Source organism: Castor canadensis, chromosome 6, assembly GCF_047511655.1.
Source record: "Castor canadensis chromosome 6, mCasCan1.hap1v2, whole genome shotgun sequence".
NCBI classification, from domain to species: Eukaryota; Metazoa; Chordata; class Mammalia; order Rodentia; family Castoridae; genus Castor; species Castor canadensis.
In genome coordinates this window covers 81897145-81913152 of record NC_133391.1, presented here as the reverse complement: position 1 = coordinate 81913152, position 16008 = coordinate 81897145, and the positions used below count along the sequence as shown (strand labels likewise).

General features: G+C 35.8%; 1 pseudogene; it reads right to left on the bottom strand.

Moving 5' to 3' along the window:
• Positions 1-9589: 9589 nt before the first annotated feature.
• LOC141424296 (serine palmitoyltransferase small subunit A pseudogene) overlaps positions 9590-16008 on the bottom strand; it is a 55880-nt pseudogene continuing 49461 nt past the window's right edge.

The following is a 16008-nucleotide window of genomic DNA, read 5'->3' as shown; positions in this document are numbered from 1 at the left end:
CACAGTACCATAAAAAAAAAGAAAAACTATAATGATGTAAAAAGAAAATCTAGGTATAAATTTTGGGGACTTTAAATTATGCAATATTTTCTTAGCTGCAACACTAAAAGCACAAGAAACAAAAGAAAGATAATAAATTACAATTTATTAAAATTAAAAATATTTTGTGCTTCTGAGGACATCATCAAAGAAGTGAAGAGATAAGCCATCAAAAGGAGAAAATATTTGCAAATCATAAACTAATAAGGGACTTGTAGCCAGAAAATACAAAAAAATCCTTCTTCTTACTCAATAATAAAAAGACAAATAATCAAACTTTTCAAAGTTGAAGGGTTTGAATGGACATTTCTCAAAGAAGATATATGAATGACCAATAAGAATATGAAAAGATACTCAATGTTGAACTACACCTTTACACACATTAGGGCCTTATTACCTTATAACCCCCACACCTCACACCTCTCTCCCTTGCCCCACTCCCCCTCACCACCCCTTCTTCTTGCACCATCTTTTTAATTACCTAAGTATTTATGTCTATCCAAACAACTGTTGTCTCCCCAATACTCACTGTTGATAGATAATATCGCAAAGGAGTTTCTTATATACCATGCAAATAACTAGTTTTGCATTGAATCTGTGAATTCCTTATTGCTAAGTTATACCTCCAGATCAAGGAACAGAAATATTACAACAACCTACCTAATAACTAAGCTAGTCAAAGCATAGAAATTAAGTCAAGGGAGAGATAACAGGTGATTAAAACCCCCAACTAACTAATCAATAACACGTAAGCAAAGAACAAAAATAGAAACAGGGAGAAAAAGAAGGCAGGGTAATATGATTCCTCAAAAAGACTAACAATAACATAATAGAGGATTTGGTGGAAAGTGAAGGGGATGAATCCCCAGTTGCTGACCTCAGAAGAAGGATGATAAGAATGTTCAATGAGCTTAAATAGAACATGCAAAGACAACTCAATGGATAGCAAGAGAACACAGGTAAAAAAAAAAACTCAAGAAGACACAGAAACAATAAGTGAACTCAGAGAGGATTTCAACAAACTCCAAAAAGAAACTAAGAAGACTATAAAAAGGAGTGAGAGAGATGTAATAAAGAAGACAACACAAGATATGAAAGAGGAATTTAACAAAGACATGGAAAGTCTCAGAAAAAAGACTTAAAGAGAAATCCTGGAAATAAAAACTCCCTTAAAACAAATTAAAAAATCCAGTTGAAAGCCACTCCAGCAGACTGAAACAAGTGGAAGTCAGAATTTCAGGGCCCAAAGACAAAATAGACATTAAAAAAAAAAACAGAAGAATTCTCAAACAAAAGACTCAAGAGCTGTGAAAGGAATATGCAATAATTCTGCAACTCCATCAAAAGACCAACTTGCAAATCATAGCCATCGAAGAAGGAGAAGAGATGCAAGCCAAAGGTATATGTAATATATTCAACAAAATAATATTTGAAAATTTCCCAAGTCTCAAGAAAGAGATGCCCATTCAAGTATAGGAAGCCTCCAGGACACCCAACAGACATGACCAAAATAGAACCTCTCCACAGCATAATACGGTTAAAACAATTAGCACAGAGAGCAAGGAAAGAATATTGAAGATTATAAGAGAGAAAAATAAAATAACATATAAAGGTAAACCCATCAAAATAGTAGCAAATTTCTCAATAGAAACCTTAAAACCAAGAGGATATGGAGTGAGGTATTTCAAGCACCTAAAGAGAACAATTTCAGTCCTAGGACACTCTACCCAGCAAAGCTATCATTCAAAATTGAAGGAGGAATAAAAATCTTCCATGACAAACAGAAACTAAAACAATTTATGACCACTAAACAACCACCACAGAACATTCTGAAAGGAATCCTACACACACAGAAGATGAAAACAAACATAGCCATAAAAGGATGGGAATTATATAAATTCCAAGAGAAGAGCAGACAAGTCATCAGAGAGTAGCATAGAAATAGTTGCACACACACAAACCTTACATAACAAAAATAACTAAATGGCAGGAACCACCACATTCTGAATGTTAATGGCCTCAACATACCCATCAAAAGACATCAATTGTTAAACTGGGTTAAAAAGGAAGACCTGACAATATGTTATTTACTAGAAACCCACCTTACAGACAATATTACCTTAGGGTAGAACACTTACTAAGCTAATGGTCCCTGAAAACAGGCAGGAGTAGCAATACTTATATCAGATAAAGCAGACTTCAAACCTAAATTAGTCAGAAAAGACAAAGAAGGTCACTTCATACTAATAAAAGGAGGAATATATCAAGAGGAAATCAATTGTTAACTTATATGCACCAATGTCAGTGCACCCAACTTTATTAAAAATACACTACCAGACTTAAAAACACAAATAGACTCCAACACAATGGTGGTGGGAGACTTCAATACTCCTCTGTCACCTATAGATAGGTCATCCAGACATTCTATTCTGCAACAGCACAGTATACATTTTTCTCAGCATCCCATGGAACTTTCTCCAAAATAAACCACACTTTAGGTCACAAGGCAAGTCTTAATAAAAAAAAAATAAAATTAAAATAATCCCCTGCCTACTGTCTTACCACAATGCAATAAAACTAGAACTCAATGACAAAAGAAATATCAGAAAACACTCAAACAATGGAGGTTGAACAACATGCTGCTCCACGATTGTCAAAGAAATGAGAGGAAATCAATAACTCCCTGGAATTTAATGAGAATGAAAGCAAAACCTATCAAAACTTATGGGATATAGCAAAGGCAGTCCTAAGGGAAAAGTTTATAGCCATGAGTGCTTAAATATACAGAATATCTCAAATAAATGACCCAATGCTGCATCTAAAACTCCTAAAAAAAACAAGAACAAGCTAAACCCAAAACTAGCAAAAGGAGAGAAATAATAAAAAGTAAAGACCAAAATCAATGAAATAGAGACCAAAAAAAAACATACAAAGAATCAATAAAACAAAAAGCTGTTTCTTTGAAAAGATAAGATCAACAAATTCCTGGCAAAACTGACTAAAATGGGAAGGAAAAAGACCCAAGTTAATAAAATTAGAAATGGAAAGGGGGAGATAAAACAAACACCAAGGAAATCCAGGGAATCATCAGGATCTATTTTGAAAAACTATATTCAAATAAATTGGAAATCTAGAAAAAATGGACAAATTTCTAGATACATATGACCATCCAAAATTGAACTAAGGATATTAATCACCTAAACAGATCTGTAACACATAATGAAATTGAATCAATAGTCTCCCCAAAAAGAAAAGTTCAGGACCTGATGGATTTGCCACTGAATTCTACCAGACCTTTTGAGAAGAACTAATACCAACATTCCTCAAACTTTTCCACAAAATAGAAAGGGAAGGAACATTGCCAAACTCATTCTATGAAGCCAATATTACAGTCATCCCAAAACCGGACAAGGATACAACAAAAAAAAGTGAATTACAGGCCAATTTCTTTAAAGAACATGATGCAAAAATCCTCAATAAAATATTAGCAAACCAAATTCAACAACATATCAAAAAAATCAAACACCATGATCATCCCAGGAATTGAGAGATGGTTCAAAATACTCAAATCAAATCATTAAATGTAATACAGCACATTCACAGAAGCAAAGACAAAAAATATATGATCATCCCAATAGATCCAGAAAAGCTTTCGATATGATTCAACATCTTTTCATGATAAAAGTTCTGGTGAAAGTAGAAATGGGAGGGATGTATCTCAACATAATAAAGACTATATATGACAAGCCTGTAGCCAACATCATACTAAATAGGGAAAAACTGAAACCATTTCCTCTAATCAGGAAAAAGACAAAAGTGCCCACACTCCCCACTCTTATTCAAAATAGTCTTGGAAATCCTAGCCAGAGCAGTAAGACAGGAAGAAGAAATAAAAGGAATACAAATTAGAAAGAAAGAAGTCAAACTATTCCTATTTGCAGACTACATGATCTTATACCTAAAAGACCTGAAAAATTCCTCCAAAAGACTCTTAGACACCATAAACAATTTTAGCAAAGTAGCAAGATACAAAATCAATTTACAAAAATCAGTAGCCTTTCTATACACCACCAATGAACAAGTTGAAAAAGAATATGGGAAAATACTTACATTTACAATTGCCACAAAAATAAATAAATAAATAAACTTAATGAAGGATGTAAAAGACCTCTACAAGGAAAACTATAAACCATTGAAGAAAGAAATTGAAGAAGACTACAGAAGATGGAAAGATTTCCTATGCTTATTGGTTGGTAGAATCAATATTGTGAAAATGGCTATACTACCAAAAGCAATCCATATGTTCAAATGCAATTCCCATCAAAATTCCAATGACATTCATCACAGAGATTGAAATGTCAACCCTAAAGTTCATTTGGAAGAACAAAAGACCATGAAAGCAAGGCAATATTGAGCAAAAAGAACAACACTGGAGGTATCACAATACATGACTTCAAGCTATGCTATGAAAACAGCATGGTACTGGCACAAAAACAGATATGAAGACCAGTGGAAAAGAATAGAAGACCCAGATAGGAATCCACACAGCTATGTTCACCTGATTTTTGACAATGGTGCCCAAAACATACAATGGAGAAAAGACAACTTCTTCAACAAAGGTTGCTGGGAAAAGTGGAAATCTGCATACAGAAAAAAAAAAAAAAAACTAGATCCTGGTCTTTCACCCTGTAGATGTATCAACTCAAATTGGGTTAAGGACTTTAGTATAGGACCTGAAACTTTGAAGTTAGTTCAGGAAAGAGCAGGGAATAAACTGGAATTAATAGGCACAGGCAATAACTTCAATAGAACTCAAAAAGACTCAGAAACTAAGAGAAAGGATTGACATGTGAAACTACATGAAATTAAAAAGCTTCTGTACAGCAAAAGAAGTGGTCTCTAAATTGAAGAGGCTGCCTATAGAATGAAAGAAAATCTTTGCCAGCTATACATCTGACAAGGAATTGCTAACCAGAATACACAGGGAACTCAAAACACTAAACTACCCAAAAATCAGCGACCCACTGAAGAAATGGGCAAATGAACTCAATAGAGCTTTTTCAAAGGAAGAAGTCCAAATGGCCAAAAAAACACATGAAGAAGTGCTCAACATCCCTGGCCATAAAAGAAATGCAAATCAAAACCATGTTAAGATTCTACCTCATTCCTGTTAGAATGGCTACCATCAAGAACACAAACAACAACAAATGTTGGCAAGGATGTGAGGAAAAAGAAACCCTCATATGCTGCTGGTGGGAGTGTAAATTAGCGCAGCCACTACGGAAAACAGTATGAAGCCTTCTCAAAACACGAAAAATAGAACTGCCATATGATCCAGCAATTCCCCCTCTAGGGATATACCTGAAGAAATGTAGTCAGTTTACCACAAAGGCACCTGCACACCCATGTTTATTGCAGCATTATTCACAATAACTAAGCTAGGAAACAGCCAAGATGCCCCATTACTGCTGAATAGATTAAGAAAATGTGGTAGTTATATACGATGGTATTTTATTCAGCTACAAAGAAGAATGAAATTTCATCATTTGCAGGTAAATGGATGGAACTGGAGAACATCACATGCGAAGTTAGCCAGGTTCAGAAGACCAAAAGTCGCATGTTTTCTCTTATATGTGAAATATAGACCTAATATAAGTACAGCAATATTATGAAAAACAAGTCATTTAAGGGGAGGTCACATACAAGAGGGGGAGGGTAAAAGAAGGAATTTAAGAAGGTGAATATGGTTGATGTACTCTCTTACAAGAATGAATTTTTAGACTGGTTGAAACCAACCACCATAAGAAAATGACTAAGATAGAAAGAAGAAAAACAGAGAAGATGTACCAAATCAGGCTATAATACATATACACAAGGAAACTCCCTCTATAACTATCTTAAACAAACAAAAATGTCATTTTTTTTCTTTTACAAAATTTGAGAACAGGAGGGTGCCACAGGTCCTGCCTGGGGAGGATGGTACCTGTGGGAAGTGGGGAGGATGTAAGGAATGGGTAGGAAGGTGAATATAGCACAAATACTGTGTACACATGTATGTAAATGAAAAATGAGACCTGTTGAAAGTATTCCAGAAGGGGAAATAAAGGAGAATGGTGTGGGGGTGAATTCAAATGTGATATATTTGATACATTGTAAGAACTCTTGTAAATGCCACAACGTATCCCTACCAGCACAACAAAAATGGAGAAAAAAAGATGTTCGATGTTATTAGTCATCAGAGAAATGCAAATCAAAATCATAGTGTGGTACCAGTTCAGACTATTAGGATGTCTGTTAGCAAAAAAAAAAAAAAAAAAAGGCACAATAACTGTGTTGGTGAGGATACAGAAAAAATGTAGATGTCATACTTTGCTAACAGGAATGTAAAATGGTACAGTCACTTTGTAAAACAGTTTGGAAGTTCCTCAAAATATATATATAAAGCTACCATAAGATTTGGCAATTTCCCTTTTAGTTGTTTATTACAAAACTTATGAAAAGTGTGAGCACACAAAAGCTTATATAGGATTAGCAGCATTATTCACAGTAGCCAAGAAGCAGAAGCAACCCAGATGTCCACTGCCTGATTAAACATAAACAATGTCACATATTCATACAAAAGAATATCATTGTCAATAAAAAAGATTGATGTACTGACATGTAACACAAGGACAGTACTTAAAAACATTATGCATTCTGTTTATATAAAAGCTCCTATCAGGCAAATAGATTCAGAGATGGAAAGTAGAACAGTGATTTCCAGCCACAGGAGACAGTCAAAGGGGAAGGGAAGGAGTGAATATTAATGAATACGGGGTGAGGAAATGTTCCAAAGTTTGATTATGGTGACAGTTACACTGCTTCATAAATACATTTAAAACCATTGAAATGCATATACAGTTTAAACGAGTGAGCTTTGTGGCACGTAAGTTATATATCAACAAAGGTTTTAAAAAGAACGTTGATTCCATAGCTTAACTATTGTGAAGAATGCTGCAATAAACAAGGGTGAAGATGCCTTTGTTGTAACCTGATTTACATTCCTTTAGGTATATCCCTAGAAGTGGTATCCCTGGATCATATGGCCGTTCTATTTTTAGTATTTTGAGGAGCCTCCATACTGTTTTCTATAGTGGTTGTACTAATTTACATTCCCATCAGTTCTGTACCAAGATGCCCCACTACTGATGAATGGATTAAGAAAATGTGGTATTTACTAAGATTCCACCTCACCCCTATTAGAATAGCTATCATCAAGAACACCACCAACAAATGCTGGTGAGGTTGCGGGGCGGGTGGAGGAGAAGGAACCCTCATACACTGCTGGTGGGAATGTAAATTAGTACAACTTTGGAAAATATTATGGAGGCTCCTTAAAAAACTAAACATAGATCCACCATATGACTCAGCAATACCACTCCTAGGGATACAGCTGAAGGAATGCAAGTCAAGTCATTACAAAGGCACCTGCACACCCATGTCTATTGCAGTGCTATTCACAATAGCCAAGCTATGGAAATAGCCAAGATGCCCCACAACCAATGAATGGATCAAGAAAATGTGGTATTTATACACAATGGAATTTTACTCAGCCACAAAGAAGAATGAAACTTTGTCATTCACAAGTAAATGGATGGAACTAGAGAACATTATCTTAAGTGAAGTTAGCCAGGCTCAGAAGGGCACAAGTCACATGTTCTCCCTCATATGCGGATTATAGACTCAAAACAAATGCAGTAATATTATTGGACATGGGTCACACACTAAAGGGAGAATGTGTACAGGAGAAATAGGGAAAGGGAAGGAAACCTAAAACTTGAATGTGGCTGATGTGCTCCCTGTTGAGAAGCGAATAAACTAATCTTAAACTGGCAGAGACCACTATGGGAAGGGGACCAGGAATTGGTGAAGAGGTCTGTTTGAAACGAACTTACGTGGGTTACAATGCACAAGTGCATAGAAGCAACACTAGGAATCTCTCTGTATACCTATCTTTATCTCAAAAGAGCAAAAACGATATGTCATTCTTATTATCTTCTATGTTTTCTCTTCAACGAAATCAGAGGAGAAGAGGGTAGAACAGGTTCTGCCTGGAATCGGGGAGTTGTGGGGGAGGGCGGAGGTGGCACAAACAATGTATACATATGTAAGTAAATGTAAAAACGATAAAATAAAAGGAAAAAAAGAACTACAGGCACAAGCCATCAAAAAAAAAAGAAAAGAAAATGTGGTATTTACATACAATGGAATTTTATTCAGTCATAAAGAAGAATGAAATTTTGTCTTTGCAGGTAAATGAATGGAACTGGAGAACATCATCTTAAGTGAAGTCAGCCAGGTTCAGAGGGCCAAAAGCCACATATATTCTCTCATATGTGGAAGATAGACCCAATACAAATGCAGCAATATTGTGAAAATAGGTCATGCTAAGGAGAGGTCACATACAAGAGGGGGAGGGTAAAAGAAGGAAGTTAAGAAGGTGAATATAGTTGATGTACTCTCTAAAAAAGAATGAACATAGAATTTTTTTTCTCTTTGAATTTAATCAATTTACATCAAAAAATTAGGTGGTCATTTTACATCTAAGGATAAAAATCTTTTAAAAAAATACAAAGAGTGAGAGGATTTTAACCCAGTTTACACTTCTTAGATTTGCTATGGTTTTTAACAATTCATCTTATCACATCATGATGAGCAAATAAATTTGCAGCACCTGTTACAATCATGAAACTAAGTTTAAGAAAGAATACACTATTAATAATGCCTCAGAGAAAACTAATTACCTTCTATGAGAAACTATAAGCATTAGATAATAATGCTACTTAACCACCTATTGTCTCAAGAATCAAAGTTTTCTAAAGATAAGTCCACATAAGAATTAAATATTTAAAATGTGAAATGTTCTTCATATTAATTTTAGCAAGATATTTTCTTTTTCATTGCTAAGAAACAGTTTAATAGTTTTAAAGCAAAAGCTATTAAGAATATAGACAGCTAAAACTGTACTCCTGAGTTCAAGCTTACAGATAAGTCTTTTCTAAGTAGTTTTCAATAAAATATCCTCCATCTCCATCCCCCTACCCCAAATCTTCTATTGTTTCTTAGAAAACTTTGGTCAAGAGTAGAAATATATCCAGGCAGATGTATATGCCATATAATAGCAAGAGCAGTAAAGCCCAACTAATGAACTTGGGTTTCAAAAACAGAAGTCAATTAAGTTGTACTCAAAGTTACATTACAAAAAGCTTTCACGGGATAATATTAAAATAGTCACAAAGGTTAAGAAAATACTAATATCAAAGTACAAATGACTACGATGTTAAAATAGACAAAAACTGCTATACAAGAGCTTCTTTTAAAATTAAAAATAAAGAATACAACACGAGTCAGGATGATTTTCCTGTTCTACTCATGAATTTTAGTCTTTGTATGCATAAGGTTGTTTATGTTCACATCCAGCTGAGTTTCTTATGACATCTGATGAAGTCTCACTCCAACTTCATAGGGTGGATCTTCCCCAAGGAGCCTCTTGATCCTGGTCACTTCTCAGTCATTGTACAATTTCAAAGTAGTGTAGTATGGCCATGATGTGCTGAGGCATGAAGACGTACCTGGTGTACAGTGCCATCCCCACTGTATACCGCTGTTTCTATGCCAAAACTAGCACAGAATTGAACACAGTCTGCTCCCAGGGTTCCAGCATGTAAAGCGCTGTGACCAGCAGGTACCAGTAGTAGAACCAGGACATCTGTCTCCAGGCCCATGCCAGCCAACACAGAATTTTTAATCCTGTTAAAAATCACCATAAGAAGGGGACTAAGATAGAAAAGAGAAAAATAGAGGCGATGAACCAATGTGGGTTATAATACATACACAAATGGAAATGTCACAATGAAAAACTCTGTATAGCTATCTTAAACAAACAAAAATGTCTTTTTTTTCCCAAAAACAGATAACAAGAAGGCAAAACAGGTCCAGTCTGGGGGATTGATACCCGTGGGATGTGGGAGGATATAAGGAAAGGATGCAGGAAGGTGAATGTGGTGTAAATATTATGTACTCATGTATGAAAATGGAAAAATGAGACCTGTTGAAACTATTCCAGGAATGGAGGGAGGGTGTATACAGGAGACCGGTGGAGGGGGTGAATTCAACTATGATATATTATAAGAACTTTTGTAAATATCACAATGTACCCACAACACAATAATGAAAAACAAATAAAAAATAAAAAGAGACAGAAAAAAAAAGTATACTAGATGTAAAAAAAAAACAAAAACTGGTGCCAGTGGCTCACGCCTATAATCCTAGTTACTTATGAGCAGCCCAGGTAAATAGTTTGAGACATCCTATCTCAAAAAAACCCATCACAAAAATGGGCTGGTGGAGTGGCTCAAGATGCAGACTCTGAGTTCAAACCCCAGCACCACAAAAAAAAAAAAAAAAAAAAAAGAATGTTGACAGCAACAGTGTTTGTAACCACAGAAGGTTGAAAATAACCTGTGTAACCATCAACAGTAGAACAGATAAACTTTCACATTTATGCTCCGAAATGTCCACAGCAATGAAAATGAATAAATTATATACAAAGAGCATGGTCAGAAGGGAATCTTAAAAACACCATTGAGCACTAGCAGGAGTTCACAGAAGTACACAATATGATTCCAGTTATGGAGCTTGAATAGGAAAAACTAAATGAAGCAATACTTCTCTGACTTGACTACTCACACAAAAGGAAAAAAAAATCATGGTTAACAATTTTCCCATATTGTAAAAGCCTTAATTTTTACTGTTGAAAACAATTTGCTACATTCTCCAGAAATAGATGTCATTAATATTTTTATCTTTATTCTGTATTTTACCCACATCTTATTCCAAAAAAAAGTTAATTAGGAAAAAAATCGCTTGACAAGCACAAACAGATGAATAACTTCTAAGAATCACAAAAATCCATTCAGTATCACAAGGGTGATCAAAGGATAAATCCATGTCCTACCCCACAGCAAGTAGCTGGCAGATAAGAGCATGGAATTGAAAACAGCTATATTTCTACTCCAATTAGTTATAAAAGACTTTGGTTTTTTTTCTTTTTATTTATTTAGCTATTTTTCTTAAGAGATGGGGGTCTTCCTATGTACCTGAACACTGGGCAACATAAACCAGGCTACCCCAACCTCCTGGGCTCAAGTGATCCTTCCACCTGAGCTCCCCCAGTGTAGGAACCACCTCCAGACCCATTATAAAAGACCTTATAGAGCCTCCAAAAATTCAAGACATTCTGTTCAAAACAGAAACAAATTATCAAATAGAAAACCTTTAAAACTTAACTATCTTTATTTGGGGGGCAGATTTCCCTTTTCAGAACTCTCTGATCAGACATTTCAAGTCTAAATGAAAGGAAAGGCATTACACCCCCCACAGTTCTCTGTGTATTAAGTGGTTTGTTGATGACTTAGGTGGAATCATTTCTGAGAAGAGGGGTGACTGACAAGATCAGACGAGTTCTGGTTCTACGAACAGGGGATTCCAATTCAACGAGGTTTAGACATTTGTCTGTGTCAAAAGGCACTTCAGGGAACTTTGAGAAATTATTGTATTGGAGCTGTCTGAAGTCCTAATTCCAGCTTTGCCTTGTAAAGTAGACTAACCATGTAAAAAGCAACATCACAATGGTGCTTGGTTGATGGAGTCATCAGATCACCGGTCTTGGAGGATAAACACGCCTGTCTTGTGATAGGCAGAGCAGCTGTGTATTATCTTGTAAGCAAAGCTGGGAGGAATCCAATCCTACTAGGAAGGTACAACAGGTGTTGACCACATCAGTAAACAAAATTCTTTCTTTAAATAGTGTACATCCTTCAAGATAAAATGAGAAATTATGGAATAGGAAGTTTTCATCCCTAAGTTAGGTAATATCTTCCTGTTAGATTCATGTTAACAATCTCTACACTTGGATTGGATTTCAGATTTTACCTAAAGATTTTCCTGCCTTTTTGTAAACATGGAAATTTCAAGAGAAAATTATTAAGCTACAGATTTCTCTATTTCTCCAACTTGGTAATGAAGCATTAAATTGATGGTATATCAACAACACTTAGAATTAAGGCATAGATTTAGCTCTTCATGTTTATCTATTTGTGGTTATTTAGATGATAGTTATCTTCTACAGATTTCACAGAATTGTTAGAAGTCACCTGTTTTGTTTTGTTTTTCATGTTTATATGATAGGTCCTTAAATTCCTTTGAAGGGTAGACTCCCTTTTGGGTTTCCCATAGATCTCATTTCCTGCAAATACATGTTGATGGAGGCCAGATGACTTACCCAAATAGGATTACAGAATTTTCACAAAGAACTTCCTTCTAGTTAGGACCTGTTGACTGGGACAGAGTGTTATCTTAGATTCCTAATAGCTTCTGAAAGGAGGCATAGTGTCCATTAAACACCAAACATCAATATACCATTTGGTTTTATTCTTTAAAGGAATGAAAATAATAAGAAGCTGAATAATTTATCAAATTATCAAAATATCAATATATGTTTTTTATTTTCCCCTCCATAGGTATTTCTCCCCTCCCAATTCCAAGGAAGTTTGTAAGCTTACATTTTCCCTTGCCTTGCTTCAAGTGCTGTTGTGTCAAAATATAAAACAGAAATTTTTATATGGAAAATTTATATGGAATGACACCTTCTCCTGGCTTTTATGTACAAAAACTTAAGGATCTGGAAGGGATCACTGGGTCCTCCCAGAGAAAGAGAGCAAGGCACTGGGGACTTGGGGAGGAGGAGTATGCTGCAAGCTTCCCTTGAAGAGTGGGAGGATCATAGCTCATCCCCAAAGAGACTTATCCACACAACCCCCTACCCAAAAGGTGAGCTAATCCTCTGATATATCTTAAAGACAATCTGTGGAGCAGAGATGAACACAGAATACTATGAGCACCTGCAGGTGCTTTGGGGAAAAACACTGTGATCTATCTTGGCACAGAAGTGGCAATGCTGCTGTGTGCGTTAGGAAATGAGGGGTGAAGATGGAAGACCAAAGGAACATAGAGTTCTGAACTATAGAGTTTGGGGTGATCAGAGTGACATGAAAAGAGCTTTAATAATGACTGTAATTGGACTTAATAAATTTGATGCATTTCTAAGCAGTCTTCTAGAAAGAGAGGTTGGAGAAAAATCTGACTTAGAAAAGCAAATAGGATTCAACAGTTTCTTATTTCCTTGTATTAAAGAATAAGTAAGAACTCTTCTACAGTAACAAACTTTGGTGTAAAATCCTCTGTAGATATGCCTTGCTTTCATAGAACTCTTCCTGATAACTACTAGTCAATCAATGTAGCCATAGAAAAAATATGACTTTCATATACAAAGAAAAGGAGAAAGTATAATAAACTACTCTGCATTACACATAAAAGTCAACCACTTTTCATGCACAGTGTAACCAAGCCAAAAAGAATGAAATACAAAATGCTAGACCTCCACTTCATTTGTGAATGGTACGTGGCAAAGATATAGTGTATACTTACTAGACAAAGAAAAGAAAATCATGCTAGATAAATTCAGTTAACCCACAATACAGTGCATAGCTGTGATTTTAAATTCCTTTTTTTTCTGACAGTACTGAAGATTGAACTCAGGGCCTTGCAATTGGTGGGCAGGCACTCTACCACTTGAGCCATGCTTCCAGCCTTCCTCTTTCTTTTGAATAAAGAATTTGAGAAAATTCTTCTGTTAATTTCACTGAAATATAATATTGAAAGTAAAGTATTTAAAAAGTGCTCAATGATTTTCACATTTACTTTTATAAAGAAAGCTACAAATAGCCACTCTTTTTATACCCTTTGGACTTCACTCCCAACGTTTTGCACCTTATTTTCTTCCTGCTTTTACTAAATTTTTCAGTTGAGTAAACCTGTGTGTCTAAATGTAATACTTTGAAAAATATTTCCGTTTTTCTACAATAAGACCAAAGCCAATCCACAGGAAGGGAAGAAATTCTCCCACAACTTTACCCTGAACCAATCTTTCTCTACCATCTCTGACTTCTACAGACACAAATGTCTGACTTCCTCATAAATTCCAACTTCACAGAGCATTTCCTGGGACTTGATACCAAGCACCATCTGTAGGTAAAAATCAGAATATACAACTATGAAAAACGAAGAAGTAACCAGTCTCTGGAAAGAAACCAAAGAAACATTCCTAATTTCATACAGAAGACTCGAGACCTAACAAATGTTGTGGAGATACATACCAGAAGGATACAAAAACCCCTAACTTTCAGGAGTAGATTTTTAAAACTACTTTATATAGTAAGTAGCCTTCAGTGACCACAGTGAGGTAGAATGCTTGACAGAACAATTGCAGCTACTAAAAGTAAGAGTGCAAAATGTGTTCACTGCTCAAAATAGCACGGTTGTCCTGGGCATTAATCACAAAGCAGTGGAGACCATAGAACACAAATTGAGCTAGATCAAAAAGCATGTCCTAGTTAGACTGTAACTAAAACCTGAAGGGAATTTTCTTATTTCCCATCTGTAAAATGGACATGCTAGCTCCAAATCTATTTTGCAGGTATATACCAAAACATAAAAGATGACTGATAGATGATGATGAAGAAGAGGATAGACAGATAGATAAATACACAGATTAACTTATGCAAGGCTTCATTCTTACTAGTTAACACTGAAGACCCAGTCCAACCCTTAGTTTTTTTTAGTGATCCCAGGTCACGAACAGACATTAAAGCACAGATAAATCATTCAAGGGACTCATATATTATGATTGGTCAAAGGCACCAGGCTAGAATCATAAGATCAACAAGCTGTCTTTCATTTTTAGTTACAATTAAATAGAAAATCTTTCCTGAAGCCTTTTCTTAGGATGAAATCAATCTGCTAAGAAATACTGTATGTCAGGACTGGAGGTGTGGCTCAAGTGGTCCTTGCAAGCACAAGGCCTTCAGTTCAATCTCCAATACGAAAGAAAGAGGGTGAGAGAGGGAAGAGGGAAGGAAGAAAGAAGGAAAGAAGGAAAGGAGAAAGGAGGAAGGGAGGGAAGGAAGGAAGGAAGGAAGGAAGGAAGGAAGGAAGGAAGGAAGGAAGGAAGGAAGGAAGGAAAAAAGGTTGGTTGTATGTGTGTGTTCCTTAATTTGCCTTCTAAAAGAGCCAAGGTTCAATGACACACCACTAGCAATTGACACCTCTGGCCACCCAAATCTTGATTTCTAAGTATGATTTTACACTCAGAAAAAAATAGGACTCCAATCGTCATACTCCCACCTAAGGTTCATATAGGAAAATAACTTTTAAAGACTAACTCAGATTAATAACTGACCAACATATGTAGCCCAGTAAGCAACTGTGTGAAAACAATATTAAATGGGGCTAGAAGTAAAAACTAACTGTACTTTCCTTCAAAAGACCTAAAATAGTGTTATAGAATAGAGATTCATAAAGGGCTCTATTTAGTGAAATACGTTAATTAAGCATATTGCATTTTTTAGAAAATGCTCACAAATTGTTTATGGATCACATTAACAAATTTGGAATTGCTGCATCTTAGAACAAATATGACCAAGGTGTTCCTTGCCCTAGGGAAGCCAAACAAATCTATCAGGAGAGAGCCATGGCCCCACAAGAGTGTGCCTCTCCACTATTCACAATAGCCAAGTTATGGAAACAGCCAAGATGCCCCACCACTGACGAATGGATTAAGAAAATGTGGTATCTATACACAACGGAATTTTATGCAGCCATGAAGAAGAACGAAATGTTATCATTCGTTGGTAAATGGATGGAATTGGAGAACATCATTCTGAGTGAGGTTAGCCTGGCCCAAAGACCAAAACTCGTATGTTCTCCCTCATATGCGGACATTAGATCAAGGGCAAACACAACAATGGGATTGGACTTTGAGCACATGATAAAAGCTTTAGCACACAAGGGAGGGGTGAGGATAGGTAAGAC